Source organism: Canis aureus, chromosome 33 (genome assembly GCF_053574225.1).
Source record: "Canis aureus isolate CA01 chromosome 33, VMU_Caureus_v.1.0, whole genome shotgun sequence".
Classification (NCBI taxonomy): Eukaryota; Metazoa; Chordata; class Mammalia; order Carnivora; family Canidae; genus Canis; species Canis aureus.
The window spans coordinates 667,583-686,214 of record NC_135643.1 but is presented as its reverse complement, the minus strand read 5'-3'; the positions used below and the strand labels follow the sequence as shown (position 1 = coordinate 686,214).

At 39.7% G+C, this 18,632-nt stretch overlaps 1 long non-coding RNA gene across 1 annotated transcript in view; it reads right to left on the bottom strand.

Annotated features, from left to right (window-relative positions):
- The window catches only part of LOC144304079 (uncharacterized), a 34,821-nt gene that overhangs the window by 13,950 nt on the left and 2,239 nt on the right, over positions 1–18,632 (bottom strand). The window lies entirely within an intron of this gene.

The window sequence follows — 18,632 nt, the reverse complement described above, 5'->3', positions numbered from 1 at the left end:
CCTGCTTCTCCCTCTGCCTGTGCCTCTGCCTTTCTCTGTCTCTCGTGAATAAAAAAATTTTTTAAATCTTAAAAAAAATGCTGAATCAGAATCACCAACAATGGGGACTCTGAACTTGCAGATGGTATGCTCATTTCCAATTGCAGCTATAACAAATGACCACACTCAGAGGCTTAAAACAACGTAAATTTATTATCTTCCAGTTCTGTAGGCCAGAAATCCCGCCTGAGTATCACTGGGCAGAAATCAAGGTCTTCTTGGGCTGCCTTCCTTTCTGGAGGCTCTAGGGGAGAATTCGTTTCCATGCCTTTTCAAGTTCTAGAGGCCACCCATATTCCTTGGCTCATGGCCCCTTCCTCTCCTGCAGAGCCAACAAAGGCAGGACAAGCTCTCCTGACACCACTTTATTCTGATCTCTTCTGCCTCCCTTCACTCTTCCACTTTTAAGGGCCTTTGTGATTACACTGAGCCCATCCGGATAATGCAGGATAATCTCAACATCTGAAGGTCCTTGACTTAATCACACCTGCAAACTGCCTTTTGTGACATAAGGTAATATATTCACAGGTTCAAGGGATTAGTGTCTGGACATCTTTGGAGAGGGTGGTGATTCTGTCCCCCACTCCCACAGATGGTTAAAGCTCCCCAGATAAATCTGAGGCAGGTTGTCCATGGACTGTCACTTGGGAACTACTGCTGGATGTCAAAGACTCTCTCCATCCCACATGTCTAAGTCCCAGCCTCGACTTTCTTCCACTGAAATTCTCATGGTTCTGACCCATATGCATTGTCATTCTTTTTTTCTTTTTTTAAGATTTTATTTATTTATTCATGAGAGACACAGAGAGAGAGAGAGAGAGACGGAGAGATGTAGGCAGAGGGAGAAGTAGGCTCCCTGCAGGGAACCCGATGTGGGACTCAATCCCAGGACCCCAGGATCACGCCCTGAGCCAAAGGCAGAGACATTCAACCACTGAACCACCCAGGCATCCCCTTCCAGGTGATTTTAATTTATTCTCTCATAAATATGTATTGTCTTTATTTTTCCCCATTTTATTTGGAGAACAATTTCGTTGTGAGCCTTTACTAATCAATAAATGTCTCTTTAGGGCAGCCCGGGTGGCTCAGCGGTTTAGCGCCGCCCGCAGCCCAGGGCATGATCCTGGAGACCCGGGATCGAGTCCACCTCGGGCTCCCTGCATGGGGCCTGCTTCTCCTCTGCCTATGTCTTTGCCTCTCTCTCTCGCTCGCTCTGTGTCTCTCATGAATAAATAAAATAAAATCTTTAAAATAAAAATAAATAAATGTCTCTTTAGATATAATGCAGTTGGGGATTAGTTAATATAATAATGTATTCTCTATAGTTTCTGTAAGAAAGCATTTCAGTCCATACGTTTAAGGAATTAAATATGTTGAAATATCACATTTTAAAGATATCCCTTTTAAAGATATCCTTTTTGCCTGGGGTCTTTGGGAGGAAAAGAACTAACTTGTTAAGTAAGCTAATGAAGGAGTCAGATTTCTTATAAAAACATAGATAAGGCAACAAGAGAGCCGGAATTGAAGAACAGAAAATGTAGTAGTTTGGCATCATTCACCTTGGAATTGGAGAGAAAGGAGATATTTCGTAATCCAATATCAATATCATCCTTGGAATATCAGCATCAGGATTATCTTTACTCTACAGGGGTCCCCTGAATATTATTCAGCAAATTCTCCTCACTTTGGGATAAACATTTCTTATAAAGCTAGTTTAGTGGCAATTAACTCCTTTATCTTTTGCTTGTCTGGAAACCTCTTTACCTCTCCTTCAATTCTGAACTTAGCCAGGTAGAGTATTCCTGGTTGGAACTTTTTTTTCCCTTCAGCCCTTTGAATATATTGTGCCACTCCTTTTTATTGCCACATAATATTCCATTTTGTGGCTATACCACAAATTGTTTACCTATTCACCAGTCTATGGGCATTTGGGTTGTTTCTACTTTTTGGTTATCATGAATAACCCTGCTGTGAACATTTGTTTACCAGTTTTTATGTAGATATAGAATTTTTAATTCTCTTGAATGTACATAGGAGTGAAATTGCTCAAGCGGAGTTCTTTTCTATTTAGTCCAAATTTTCTGAGGGGCATAAGTTGGTTTTATGAGATGAAATAAATTTTGTTCAAAAATTAAGTACACCATTATCTTTTTGTTTTGAAAACACAGATTAGCAATGCAGAACAACCTCTCCTCCTCTTTTCTTCTTCTATTAAGTTTTTTATAGAACAGTTTTCTGACTTAGATCTAGTACACTCAGGAAAACCTACCTTTGTGCCAGCCTTGGCAAGTAAGCACCCAGTGGTTAAAATACCAGTCTAAATCCACTCAGAGAAGTAAGTCAATCGGAGAAGGACAAACAGTGTATGTTCTCATTCATTTGGGGAATATAAATAATAGTGAAAGGGAATATAAGGGAAGGGAGAAGAAATGTGTGGGAAATATCAGAAAGGGAGACCGAACATAAAGACTCCTAACTCTGGGAAACGAACTAGGGGTGGGTGGAAGGGGAGGAGGGCGGGGGGTGGGGGTGAATGGGTGACAGGCACTGAGGGCGACACTTGACGGGATGAGCACTGGGTGTTATTCTGTATGTTGGTAAATTGAACACCAATAAAAAATAAATTTATTTAAAAAATAAAATAAAATAAATAAATCCACTCAGAAAACACATCAATGATCCAAATGTCCTGTGCCTCTCAATGGATTTTCCAAGTGTTGTAGAACAAAATGCAAATCATCCAAGATCTTTCTACATTACACTGAATATATCATATCTGCGTTTCTGCAGGGATAGAAAGTCATCTCATGATTGACTTGTCCCAGAAAATTAGTCAGGAACACCCTTCCCAGCCCCTGCTTTAGTGTGCTTGCATACTGCTAAAGGCTGACACCAGACATTTTCTCTTGTGCTCAAACCTGTCTTCCCACTTAACTAGTTAAGTCTTGGTGTCCTCTAATAGGCTAACAGACACTGTTTGCTCAAATGCCCCCTTACTGTATGGTGTTCTAGTTAAACATGCTTCTTGATACACTGGCTGAGAAGCAACAAGGCTCCATAAAGAAAATCAAAAGACACATGCAAAGATCATTGCAATATATGACAGATAAAATCTTCCAAAAATGGATAAGGAAAAGATGTGTTATTCAGTTTTCAAAATGAGCATCAAACATTCATAGAAATATAGATTGATGTATAGATATGTGAGAAAACAAATACAGTTCATAATCAATAGTAGAATCTAGGGACACCTGGGTAGCTCAGCAGCTTAGCGCCTCCCTTCCGCCCAGGGCGTGACCCTAGAGTCCCGGGATTGAGTCCCAGATTGGGCTCCCTCCAAGGAGCCTGCTTCTCCCTCTGCCTGTGTCTCTGCCTCTCTCTCTCTCTCTCTCTCTCTCTGTCTCTCATGAATAAATAAAATATTTTTAAAAGATAGTAGAATCTAGTAAGTGCATATGTTGATGTTCACTGATTTTTTTTTCAACTTGGCTCCATGTTTCAGATTTTCCATAATAAAATATTGGGAGGTGGAGGAATTAGATGAAAGTGGCCAAAAGGTACGAACTTCCAGTTGTAAGATAAATTAGTACTGGGATGTAGTGTACAACCTGATGACTACAGGTGACACTGTTGTCTAGTTTATTTGAAAGTTGTTAAGAGAGTGGATCCTAGGAGTTCTCATTACAAGGAATTTTTGTATCTATATGAGATGATGGATACTAACTAAACTTACTGCATAATTATTTTACAATATATAAAAGTCAAGTCACTGTGATGTTCACTTTAAACTTAATGTTATCATATCAATTACATCTCAATAAAACTGGAAAAAATACTGTATATACTTTTCCCCACCTCATTTTTTTTCACTTAAGATAATATATTGATAATCACCTCATGGTAGTGTATTGAAGTATTCTCTATTCTTTTTTATAGCTATGTTGTAATAGGAGTTGTAATAGGAAGTTTAACTTATAACTGGAGAGAAGGGAGATTGGCTCAGAGGATCATGAGACCATAACCACACTAGGAAGTTCATAAGGCTTGGCAGAGGGGTGCCTTGGCTGAGCTATTGGTCTCCCATAGAAGATGTTATTTCAGACTGAGTAACCCTGACTTTGGTAAAAATGCTGCAGACCCTGTATTGATCTGCCTGGAACATAGAAGTAAAACCTATAGATGTGGCAACTATAAGACTTCTCAGAAAGAAAATAGATATTTATCCAACCAAACATAATGGAGCAGATGAACAGATTTTTGTTGAAGGAGGGAAGAATGTCCTTCTTTTGAAATGGAGTTAGCTGTGACGTAACAGCTATCTCGGAGAGGACACAGATAAAGAAAATCTGATTTTCTTTGTGGGAACTGAACTGACATTAAGCAGGTAGAGACAACAAAGTGGCTGAGCTTGGACTGGACACACTGGGCCTGAGTCTCAGGCTGGTGCTCCCTCCATCCACCCAGGTCAGAAGCCTCTGTCTCCTCACTGAATGAGATGGCAGAACCAGGTTTCCTCTGTAATTGCATGATTCATGCAAATTTCAATGGATTTATTTTAAATCTTTTAAGTAGAAATTCTCAAGATGAACTTCTAACCAAACTGCTAATATATTATGGTACTTATCTGGTTGTTGCAAAAATTCTTCCTCATTTTTCATTAACAAAACCCTAAAGTCTCCTGAAAGAATTATTCATGCCTCAAGAATAAACAGAAGGAGAGGCAGGGCAAGCTGGAGAAGTAGGGTCTGCAGCTCACCCGGCCCCACCAACTTACCTGGATAACTTTCAAACCATCCTGAACACCTATAAATTCAACCTGAGATTTAAAGAGAGAACAGCCGGGACTCTACAGAGAGAAGGGTTTTCGCTTCTAAGAAGGTGGGAAAAAAACAAATAAATAAAAAAGAATCAAGTGGGGGAGGGGCCCCACAAGAAGCTGGGCTAAGGAGGGTGGCAAGAGCCTCCAGGACAGGAGAGCCCAGCCCTGGAGAAGCAGGAACTTTAAAAATCTGCACTGGCTTCTTCCCGAGTGGAAAGGTGCTCAGCAGGGAAACTGGACAGAACCGCAGGATGGGCAGGGATACCTCCAGTCTCCTGGGGTCACTAATAGAGAAAGTGGCATAGGGGAGAGCTGCACACTGTGGCGGATCTCCGTAAAGGGCTGGAGCACCGGCCTCGGGAGAAGCCAGTGGGTCAGGGGACTCTGGAAGGAGAGGTCTGCACCCTGCTGCCTTCGGAGCCATGGCTCCAGGAGCATGATTCCAGCAACACAGGCCCCGGATCCCAGGGCGCTAAGTGGACACAGCCCCCAATCCTGTGGTTCCCCGGGGCAGGCGGAGACAGGGAGGGCACAGGACAGCTAGGACTCTCCTGCTGCCGGGCGCCCCCAAGCTGTGCTGGTCAGTGCCCCCACCCGGGGAGCATCTAGGCCAGTGCAGACTGGGAGCTGCCGGTGGTTACTGGGGATGCTGACTCCAGAGCTGGAGAACTGGCCGCCGACAGTGTAGTTGCTCCTCCTGGTGTCACCATGTGCCTGGGAGGGGCAGGGCTGCCAGGGAACAGGGGCCTCATGGGGTAAATAGCTCCCACTGAGCCCGGCACAGGAGAGGGGCATCTCCCCCAGGTACACACACCTGAGAATCAGCACAAGAGGCCCCTCCCCCAGAAACCAACAGGAAGGGCAGGGGAAGAGCAAGTTCTTGACCAAGCAGCACTGGAAAGCTCCAGGACTGAGGGAAAATTGAGGGAATATAGTATATAGAACTAGAGAGTCCCACCTTTAAATTTTTTTTTTCCTTTTTCCAATACAACTCGTCTTTATATCAAAAATTTCCAATATTGTTTTCTCTTTTCCCACCTTAACTACAATATTTTACCAGCTCTTCATTTTTAAGTTTCTTCCTTTTTAATTTTCATATTTCTACAATTACATGTCTTACATTTTTCACTTCTGGATTCCTTCAACATATTCTATTTAATTTTGGGAGATATAAGAGATATGAGTTTTTGTTTGTGTTTTTGTTTTCTCTGCCTCATTTTGTTCTACAATGTCAGAAGTTAATACCTTCTAAAACATGCAGCATGCACCCAAAACCAAGTGGTATACCATGTTGGTCCATTCTGTGAGATTATATTCTCTCTTCATTCCCATTTTGCCCCCCTTTTTATCTCCTTTATGTTTTGAAGGTCAATTTTGGGGCTTTCTACAAGTATTGCTGATTTATATAAATTAGGGACTGAGCATCTTCTAACATATAGAACTTAATATACTCAGAACCAAGAGGATCACCCTCTAGGACCCCTCAGGTAGACTACATTCTCTCTCTATTACAACTTCTTTACCACGACCATCTCCCCCCCACCCCCAATTTTTTATTCTTTTTTTTTCTTTTTTTCTCTTTTTCCTCTTTACATTTTTTCTTCTTTGGGATTCTTGGCCTTTTATTTTTTACTACTCTATTTTAAAATTTGTTCCTAACTTTACTGGTCCTTTTGTTTTATTTTGTTCTGATCTTCTTTTTCAATTTCTATTCTTTGACCTCGTCAGATTCATCTAGGGTGGAATTTATTTAGGTCGTGGTTGATATTCTTGACTCAGCCCACTTATACAGCCGCTCTGCACTGAGCAAAATGACTAGAAGGAAGAATTCACCACAAAAGAAAGAAGCAGAAACAGTACTCTGCCATAGAGTTAGAGAATATGGATTACAATTCGATGACAGAAAGTCAATTCAGAAGCACAATTATAAAACTACTGTTGACTCTGGAAAAAAGCATAAAGGATTCTAGAGACTTCATTACTGCAGAATTTAGATCTAATCAGGCCGAAAACCAATTAAATGAGATGCAATCCAAACTGGATGTCCTAACAACGAAGGTTAATGAGGTGAAAGAGTGAGCAACATAGAAGACAAATTAGTGGTAAGGAAGGAAGCTGAGGAAAAAAGTAAAAAACAATTAAAAGACCATGAGGAAAGGTTAAAGGAAATAAATGATAGCCTGTGAAGGAAGAGGCTATGTATAATTGGAGTTCCAGAAGACAACGAGAGGAGAGAGGGCCACAAAGTATATTTGAACAAATCATAAGTGAGAGCTACCCTATTTTGGGAAGGAAAACAAGCATTCAAATCCAGGAGATAGAGAGGTACCCCCCCCAAATAAATAAATACCACAAAATTTAATACTGAAACTTGCAAATTCCAAAGATAAAGAGAAAATTCTTAAAGCAGCTCAAGACAAGAGATTCTTAATTTACATGGGGAGAAATATCAGATTAACAGCAGAACTCTCCACAGAGACCTGGCAGGCCAGAAAGGGCTAGCAGGGTATATCCATAGTACTAAATGGGAAGAACATGCAGCCAAGAATATTTATCCAGCAAGGCTCTCATTCAGAATAGAAAGAAAGATAAAAGCTTGCAAGATAGGCAGAAACTGAAAGAATATGTGCTCTGCAAGAAATATTAAGGGGGACCCCGTAAAAGAAAGAGGACTCCCAAAGAAATAATCCACAAAAACAGGGACTGAATAGGTATCATGATGACATGAAACTCATATCTTTCAATAGTAACTCTGAACATGAATGGGCTAAATGATCCATCAAAAGATGCAGGTTTCAGACTGGGTAACAAAGCAAGACTCATCTATTTGTTGTCTACAGGAGACTCATTTTAGACCTAAAGACACCTCCAGCCTGAAAATGAAAAGTTGGAGAACCATTTACCATTTAAATGGTCCTCAAAAGAAAGCTGGGGTAGCAATCCTCATATAAGATAAATTAAAGTTAAAAAAAATGATAAAGTTTATCCCAAAGACTGTAGGAAAGATGAAGAGGGACACTATATCATACTTAAAGGATCCAACAAGAAGGCCTAACAATCATGAATATGTATGCCCTTAATGTGGGAGCTACCAAATATATCAATTAATAACCAAAGCAAAGAGATAATTAGATAATAATACAATAATAGTAGGAAACTACAAAATGGCACTTTCTGCAAATGACATTTTTTCCAAGCAGAACATCACCAAAGAAACAAGAGCTTTAAATGATACACTGGACCAAATGGATTTCACAGATATATACAGAACTTTGCATCCAAATGCAACTGAATACGCATTCTTCTCAAGTGCATATGGAACTTCCTCCAGAATAGACCACATACTGGGTCACAAATCATGTCTCCACCAATACCAAAATATTGGGATTGTCCCCTGCATACTTTCAGACCTCAATGCCTTGAAACTAGAACTCAATCACAAGAAGAAATTGGGAAGACACTCAAACACATGGAGGAGGTTAAAAAGCATCCTGCTAAAAGATGAATGGGTCAACCAGGAAATTAGAGAAGAATTAAAAAGATTCATGGAAACTAATGAAAATGAAGATAAAACCATTCAAAATCTTTGGATACAGCAAAAGCAGTTCTAAGAGGGAAACACATCACAATGCAAGTATCCCTCAAAAAATTGTAGAAAACTCAAATACAAGCTAACCTTGCACCTAAAGGAACTGAAGAAAAAACAGCAAATAAAGCCTAAACAATGCAGAAGAAGAGAAATAATAAAGATTCGAGCAGAACTCAATGAAATAGAGACCAGAAGAACTGTAGAACAGATCAACAAAATCAGGAGTTGGTTCTTTGAAAGAATTAATAAGATAGATAAACCTTTAGCCAGCCTTATTAAAAAGAAAAAAGACTCAAATTAATAAAATCATGAATGAGAAAGAAGAGATCACAACCAATACCAAGGAAATACAAACGATTTTTTTAAAGATTTTATTTATTTATTCATGAGAGAGAGAGAGAGAGAGAGAGAGAGAGAGGCAGAGACATAGAGAGAGGGAGAAGCAGGCTCCATGCACCGGGAGCCCAACGTGGGACTCGATCCCAGGACTCCAGGATCATGTCCTGGGCCGAAGGCAGGCACTAAACCGCTGAGCCACCCAGGGATCCCCTACAAATGATTTTTAAGACATACTTTGAGCAGCTATATGCTAATAAATTAGACAATCTAGAAGAAATGGACGCATTTCTGGAAAACCACAAATTACCAAAACTGGAATGGGAAGAAATAGAAAACCTGAACAGGCCAGTAACTAGGGAGGAAATTGAAGCAGTCATCAAAAACCTCCCAAGACACAAAAGTCCAGGGCCAGATGGCTTCCCAGGGGAATTCTATCAAACGTTTAAAGAAGAAACAATACCTATTCTAATAAAGTTGTTCCGAAAGATAGAAAAGAACGAAATACTTCCAAATTCGTTTTATGATGCCAGCATCACCTTAATTCCAAAACCAGACAAAGACCCCACCAAAAAGGAGAATTATAGACCAATATCCCTGATGAACACAGATGCAAAAATTCTCAACAAAATACTAGCCAATAGGACCCAACAGTACATTAAAATTATTCACCATGACCAAGTGGGATTTATTCCTGGGATACAAGGCTGGTTCAACACTTGTAAAACAATCAACATGATAGATCATATAAACAAGACAAAAAATAAGAACCACATGATCCTCTCAATAGATGCAGAGAAAACATTTGACAAAATACAGCATCCATTCCTGATCAAAACTCTTTTAGAATGTAGGGATAGAGGGAACATTCCTCAGCATCTTAAAAGCCATCTACAAAATGTCCACAGCAAATATCATGGGGAATGATACACTGAGAGCCTTTCCCCTAAGATCAGGAACATGACAGGGATGTCCACTCTCACCACTGCTATTCAACATAGTACTAGAGTCCTAGCCTCAGCAATCAGACAACAAAAAGAAATAAAAGGCATTCAAATTGGCAAAGAAGAAGTCAAACTTCCCTCTTGTCAGATGATATGATACTGTACATAGAAAACCCCCAAAGACTCCACCCCAAGATTGCCAGAACTCATACAGCAATTTGGCAATGTGGCAGGATACACAACCAATGCCCAGAAATCAGTGGCATTTCTATACACTAACAATGAGACTGAAGAAAGAGAAATTATGGAGTTAATCCCATTTACAATTGCACCCCAAAGCATAAGATACCTAGGAATAAACCTAATCAAAGAGGTAAAGGATCTATACCCTAAAAACTACAGAACACTTCTGAAAGAAATTGAGGAAGACACAAAGAGATGGGAAAATATTCCACACTCATGGACTGGAAGAATAAATATGAAAATGTGAAAATGTCAATGCTACCCAGGGCAATTTACACATCCAATGCAATCCATGTCAAAATACCATGGACTTTCTTCAGAAAGTTGGAACAAATCATCTTAAGATTTGTGTGGAATCAGGGCAGCCCTGGTGGCCCATCGGTTTAGCACTGCCTTAAGCCCAGGGTGTGATCCTGGAGATCCGGGATCAAGTCCCACATCAGGCTCCCTGCATGGAATGGAGCTTGCTTCTCCCTCTGCCTGTCTCTGCCTCTCTTTCTCTCTCTCTCTCTCTCTGTGTGTGTGTATATCATGAATAAATAAATAAAATCTTTTATTTAAAAAAATGTTTTTAAATATTTTATTTATTCATGAGAGACAGAGAGAAAGAGAGAGAGAGAGAGAGAGATGATGCTCTGCATCACTTGGCATCAGGGAAATACAAATCAAAACCACAATGAGATACCACCTCACACCAGTGAGAATGGGGAAAATTAACAAGGCAGGAAACCACAAATGTTGGAGAGGATGTTGGAAGCCTCCTGCTCTGTTGGTGGGAATGGGAACTGGTGCAGCCACTCTGGAAAACTGTGTGGAGGTTCCTCAAAGAGTTGAAAATAGACCTGCCCTATGACCCAGCAATTGCCCTGCTGGGGATTTACGCCAAAGATACAGATGCAGTGAAACAGCAGGACACCTGCCCCCCGATGTTTATAGCAGCAATGGCCACAATAGAAGGAGCCTCGCTGTCCATCGACAGATGAATGGGTAAAGAAGATGTGGTCTATATATGCAATGGAATATTACTCAGCCATCAGAAGAGATGATTACCCACCATTTTCTTCAATGTGGATGGAACTGGAGGGTATTATGCTGAGTGAAGTAAGTCAATCAGAGAAGGACAATCATCATATGGTTTCACTCATAAGGGGAATATAAGAAATAGTGAAAGGGATTATAGGGGAAAGGAGGGGAACTGAGAGGGAAAAATTAGAGGGAGACAAAACATGAGAGACTCCTAACTCTGGGAAATGAGCAAGGGGTAGTGGAAGGGGAGGTGGGCGGGGGGACGGGGTGACCAGGTGATGAGCACTGAGGGGGGCACCTGATGGGATGAGCACTGAATGTTATACTATACGTTGGCAAATCGAACTTCAATTTTAAAAAATTTATATATATATAAACACAAAAGAATAACCACAAAAATGTCATGATCGGAGACAAGGGTCTTAGCCCCACAAAGAATGAGGTATTGGCCTGCAAGGGAAATCCCATCCCTATGTAAATGAGGATCATCAGAATTTTTTAATGTACTGATACTATACGTCATTAGTATCTACGTATATAAATATCTTTGGATTACCCAGATCATGTGAAAAGTAGTCTTCAAGGTAAGCTTATTGGTATTGGACATTTCATTTCTCCTTGTGTATGAGGTAATACCCTGTTAGTTATAAATTATATTATCTTATAAAAGGTATGAATGGGGGCAGCCCAGGTGGCTCAGCGGTTTAGCACCGCCTTCAGCCCAGGGCATGATCCTGGAGACCAGGGTTCGAGTCCCACGTCGTGCTCCCTGCATGGAGCCTGCTTCTCCTTCTGCCTGTGTCTCTGCCGCTCTCTCTCTCTCTTTCTCTCTCTCTCTCTCTCATGAATAAATAAATAAAATCTTTATTTAAAAAAAGGTATGAATGGCTAGAGAGGCTGAGAATTAAAGAACTCAGTTTAATTTCTTGATAATAACATATTCACTCATTTTTATAGTCATGCATATATTTTTATTTGATTTTGTAAATATTGTCTTACATAGTCATATGTATATTTACTTTAAATATGTTACTCAGAAATTTGCTCTGGGTTATAGTAGGGTTTTAAAATAGTGACTGAAAACAAATTACAGAAAAATAACAGTGACAAAAATTCTACATAAGAGAACCTTTTATTTAACACTTTATAGATTTTATTTTTGTAATAGAGAGAGTGAGAATGAGAGCATGGGTTGGGAGAGGGAGAAGCAGACTCCCCGCCGAACAGGGAGTCTGATGTGGGGCTTGACCCCAGGACCCTGGGATCACCATCTGAGGCAAAGGCAGATGCTTAACTGACTGAGCCACCCAGGTGCCCCCATAAGTGAACTTTTTAAAGTTATTTTGCAAATGTAGATTGTTTTTCCCTTCTCCATATTTTTAGCAATGTATATAAGGATAAATAAGGAGAACAGCAACTGTTTTAAGAAGGGAATAAGAAAGATGTAAGCCTTCCTAGTAGGTAATAATATTTGCTTAAGTTTAATCTTCATACCGACCTCTTGAAGGCTTTCTTCCCATTTCAAATGTTTTTTAATGTTTGAAGATGGATTTTTTAATCAGGCGTTGGCAATTTTGTTCAGGGTATGTTCTCTTAAGGTATTTTGAACATCTAAGATTATCGGTATGTGTTGTTATGTTCTGTCTTGATTTGTTTTAAAATTACATTTATAGCCTTCTTTGTAAAAAGTGTTTCAAGTGGCAGAATTTTTATAACAAACATTTACCAAGAATGATATTTCTTACTTACAAAAATGAACCACTTAATATATTCTTGATGAAAATTATAGTATTCTGCTATGGAGAAATATAGCCATTATGTTTATCTTCAGAATGCCTGATGTCCCTTCTCTTCCCTCAAAACAAGAAGGCATTTTGTATATCATTTTAAAGGTGTATTATTAATACTTTGGAATGTTTCTTGATTTCATAAAAGATGAAAATGATTGAAATAAAAGTTGCTATGATATAGCAGAAAACAGAATAACCTTGTAATGATGGAAATTTACTCACAAACAGTCTACATTATAATATAAGGGTGCAGACAGGACAAATACCCACTTCTAAATGGATCTTATACTAATGATATCTACCCATCATTGTAAGAATCAAATGAAATAATAAACATCTTAAAAACTGTAGGTTTTTACATTTTTTCTTTTTTAAAAATTTATTTATTTATTTATTTATTTATTTATTTATTTATTTATTTGAGAGAGGGAGAGAGAGAGCGCACAAGCCGGAGGAAATGCGGAGGGAGAGGGAGAAGCAGGCTCTGCACTGAGCAAGGAGCCTGAAGACACAGGGCTCGATCCCTGATCTGAGCCAAAGGCAGATGCTTAGACAACTGAGCCACCCAGGTGCCCCCTAAAAACTGTATTTTTATAAGCAGTTAATAGAATAGACCAATGTTATTTTAAACTTACTAGAAAAATATTCCCACTAAGTGTTAAATGTTTTATACTGCACTTGTATGCATGCATGTGTGTCTGTGGGTTTTTGTGCGTATGATGCAGATCTTGAATTAGGACACACGCCATTTGTAAGATGTTTAAATTATAATCTATACACCAACTGCTTAATAGTCTCCAGAATTTCTAGTCTATATATTCTTTGGTTTCCAATAGCACTTTATACACTTTTGGGAATTTTAGAAGAGGATACTTGAAAGACAGTGAAGCTGAAAAGAAAGGATTTAATTGGGGCAATTTCAGAACAAGGGATAATTTCAGACACACAGCATTCTTCTCTCACTCAAAGGAAGCTTTCTTTACTTGTTCTCACGTACCCTGATTGACCAAACTTGAAAGATTACCTAACTGAAATTCATGAGGAAACTGGCCTCTGAATCTGTTCAGTGACATTATCATTATATTTTCAATGTTTGTAAAGTTAGAACATTAAAATCACCTTCAGCCTCACGATCTCTGCTTATTTTGGCTTGGTTTTCCAATCAGTTCTTGCTCATCAACTACATTTTAAATGTTTTTCCCTTTCCTAGCATTTTGTGGAACACTTTTCAAAGTTTTTAACATATACTGCTAGAGAGGATCCCGTTTTCCTGTTCTAATAATTAGAACTATGGATATGACCTGTCTACTTGTATAGTCTAAAAATATAGTGAACTGATTTTCCAAGTCACATTTGCCAATACCAGATGAATTATGCCTTTAAGTTGTTTTATTTGGGTTTTTTTTAGGTTTTATTTATTTATTCATGAGACACACACAGAGAGAGGCAGAGACACAGGCAGAGGGAGAAGCAGGCTCCATGCAGAGAGCCCGATGCGGGATTCGATTCCAAGGCCCCAGGATCACGCCCTGAGCCGAAGGCAGATGCTCAACCACTGAGCCAGCCAGGTGCCCCCCTTTAAATTATTTTAAAATACTTTAAAATATATGAAAATATATCATCTGGCAATCATTATAACTATTAAAAAAAACTACTAGATACTTTTACATAATGGCAACAGAGAGTGGGTGAATATCAAGGTTGAATATTCAGCTGAGGCTAGTTATGAACTCAGAACAAAGTACTCTGAAGCACAAATTATCATTTTTATAAGCAAGAATATTTTTCTTGTTATTCATTCAAATTTGTACATTCTTGTATGACCCGCATCTGGTCGAAACATCTATGATGTTCTCAAGATAAAGATGTACTTGCAAAGCATCTGTGAGGGTAATTAGCAAAACTGTTCAGACACTGGAGTTAAGATTCAGTGTTGCTTTGCCACTCTGCCTGAGAACAATGGTTACAATTAACTTCTGACTATACAGTTGGAGCATATTGGTGGTATTATCCCTGGAATTATGATTTTTGTAGCTCCTGGTGTATCACTTTCCTAGGATGGCTGTAACAAATTACCACAAAGTTGGTGACTTAAAATAGTAGAAATTTATTCTCTCAGAGGCCAGAAGTGTGAGATCAAGACGTCAGCAGGGCTATGCTCTCTCCTAAGGCTTTAGGGGAAAATGCTTCCTTGCTTCTTTCCAGCTTCTAGTGGCTCTTGAAGTCCTTGGCTTGTGGCAGCATGATTCCAATCTCTGGTTCCATCTACACACGGCCTTCTCTCCTGTTTCTCTGTCTGAAAACACTCTCATTGGATTAAATACAAGATAAACTCATCTCAAGATCCTCAGTTTAAATATATCTGCAAAGGACCTATTTCCAAATAAGATCAAAGTCACAGATACTGAGGGTTAGAACTTGTACATTTGTCCTTTTAGGGGACACAAATCAACCAGCTACACTGACCAGGTACATTAAGGGCATTATACCCACCCTTTTCATGTAGCATAATGTGCTCCCTCAGAGGACCTGGTGGTGCATCAGGGGTGGAATAAACCACAAAATGAACATGGTACATCTTCTAAGACTATCAATATTCTAGATTTTTGAGAAATATTTAAAACATGTAAATATGACAATAAATCTACCCTGGCATAAATACAAAATCCACATTAAAAAAAAACCACATGAATTTTTAAGATGAAACATGTGACTCCAGCATATTTTTGTGCTAGGCAATGTCTTTCATGCAAGGTCTCTAGAAGAATGGCATTTATTCTTTTGCTGATAGAGTACTTCAGAGCAAAAATTGGGGATTTATCATTACAGTTTCCATTATTCACCTATTAAATACAGGCAACCTAGAAGTCTATAATATTATAATTTATGATGTCATCAAGGTAGAAATTTCAGTCATGTGTTGCTGTAGGCAGCTTTATGGAAACAAATTACTGACCTAGTGAATCAGTCTGGATGATCACCCAGTTTAACCATCTGGGCTTCATTGTTCTCCGGTTCTCACCCATTCTGGGCCAGATATGATCAAATACAAGGTCATGTGTAACATTTAGAATTTGTACAAGTGATTTATTCAACATATATTTATTGATCAATGGTATGAGAATATAAGAGTGATCAAGAAAAAAAACCCCACAAACAGTTCTTGCTCTTTCCAAATGGATGATAGGTAGAGATATAGGTACATGTCTCCTATATATATCTAGAATTGATGGCAAATATGAGCACACATGCCACTACTGCCCATTTGCCTTATCAGGATGGTCATTGCTAGATGATCTTGGTGCTTTTTACTGCCAAGCCCATGTCTTAGTCTGCTCTGGCTGCTCTAACACAATACCATAGACTGGGTGGCTTAACAAACAAGAATTTATTTCTCATGGTTCTGGAGGCTGGAAGTCCAAGATCAAAGTGTCACCAATGCCATCCTGGTGAGGGCCGTCTTCCTGATTTGCAGACAACCATCTTCTTGTTGGATCCTCACATGGCAGAGAGAGAGAGACAGAGAGAGAGGAAACAAGCTCTTGCGTGTCTCTTCTTGTAAGGGCATCAGTTGCATGTGTGAGGGCACTGCCCACTTCCAAATACTATCACACTAGCGTTTAGGGTTTCAGTATGTGAATTTTAGGAGGACACAAATATTCGGTTCATAGCAGCCCAGTTATGGCTTTAGTAACAAACGACATCTGTGCTTCCTGTATACCTACTTTATAGGCAATGAGAATGAGGCATTTCTCATCAGAAATGAGAGCATATTGCTTCAATCATGGTACTTCATTCAATAATGATATACTCAGAGCAATGCTTTTTATTTACAAATAAATTGTTTTTTTTTTTTCATGAGATATTTTTGGCAGCATGATCCACTTAAATTCATCCAAGGGGCTGAAAACATTTGGAATATTATAAGATGTCACAAAAGGCCTCAATTTGAAGATTTACGTGGAAATCTCGTTAAATTCAAAAAAGGAAGTTTTTGGCAATACACACACACACACACACACACACAGGTGAAAAAGTGTTTGTGTTGAGGGGGGAGAAAATAAAAATCCAGGTCAAACCTGGCTGCTCCTCAGGGCCTGGCTCTGGGTGTGTGTGTGTGTGTGTGTGTGTGTGTGTGTGTTAGGGGGCGGTGGTCTAGGGTTATGCACATGGGCTTGTATACCACCTCTGATATCCCAAAAGGGGAGGGAGCTGGGGCAAAAAGGCTGAGGTTGGCACTGGCTGTAAAGTGGGGACCCACAGACACGAGTAAGAAAGATATGGGCCCACGACCATGGTGAAAAGGAGGGATATGGTGACAGAGACAGCCTCTGACCCTTGACTTGCCCCAAGTCTCTTTGGTGGTGGTTCTCACTTTATTGAAGACACTGTATACCTTGGCAGAGCCACTTATTTTTAGTAGCTCTTCTGTGAGTTGTGAGCAATATGGATCCATTTGGAAAGAAAGCAACAGATTGAAAGGAAAAAGAGGTTCTAAGATAACTGCATTCTTCTGTTTCCGACTCCGCCTTAGGGGCGCCCCCTCATCGCCAGGGGTGCTTGGTTTGTCAGATGAGAGAAGTAACAGCAGTCTTGGATACAGGAAAAGCTACTATATATTTCAGATGCTGGTAAGCCAATGGCATATTGCCTTTCCTTAAAAAATGAATTAAGTTATTTTGGATCGGGAAATGTCGACAGTGACACTATCAACTTCAGGGGCCAGATAATTCACTGTTGTTGTGTGGTTCTGTGCACTATGCAATGTTTAGCATCACTGCTGACCTCCACCCTCTAGACACCAATAGCACCCCTACTTCCCACATGTGACAACCAACAATGTCTGCAGACATTGCCAAACGCACACTGTGTGGCAAAATTGCTCCTGATTTAAAACACTTGCTTTAGATAATTTGCAAGGGAAATCCCTATCTGAATTGTAGGAACTGGGATGCTTGAGTGGCTCAGAGGTTGAACGCCTGCCTTTGGCTCAGGGCGTGATCCTGGATTCCCGGGTTCGAGTCCCACATCGGGCTCCCTGCATGGAGCCTGCTTCTTCCTCTGCCTATGTCTCTGTCTCTGTGTCTCTCATGATAAACTAATAAAATATTTTTTAAAAAATGAATTGTAGGAACTTAATGCAGTGGTAATACTTCAGGGACTGGTAAAATTCAAGTGTGTCTGAATTCTTCAACCATCTTGCGTATTGAACCCAAATAGAAATGCTTTGGATTCGGTGAGAACAGATTATTATTATTATTTTATTCCTGGAAAATACCTCTGTCATACTAGAAAAATTCAGTATTAGGCTAAGTGTAAAAAATATAAAGTTGAAACTTTATCCAATATCATACTAAAGGAAATCCTAAGACTAAAATAGCAGCCACCACCAACAAAACGATTAGTCATCTAGGGCATAACGACTAGGATGGTTTATAGGATCTGATTCCTGCCTAAAAAGTTCACTGGCTTCCTTAGCATCGCCAACAGAACTTGGTGTCAAGAAAAATTTTAATTTACTCACATTTGCTCGTGGCATTTATACACTTCTTTTTTATTTTTGAAATGTATTTATTGGAAAGAGAGGCAGAAAGGGAAGCAGACTCCTCGCTGAGCAGAGAACCCCATGTGGGGCTGGAACCCAGGACCCGGAAATCATGGCCCGAAGGCAGATGATTCACCGACTAGGCCACCCAGGCACCCTGGCACTTTCATATTGTAACAAGCATGTGACCTGTGATGATAAATAGGTCGGGAGACCCAAGAAGGGGGCATGGAAACACTTTCCAAGTGGAAGGACATCAATGGGCCCCGAGGTATGTGTGATAAAGCCCAGTTGTCCCCCG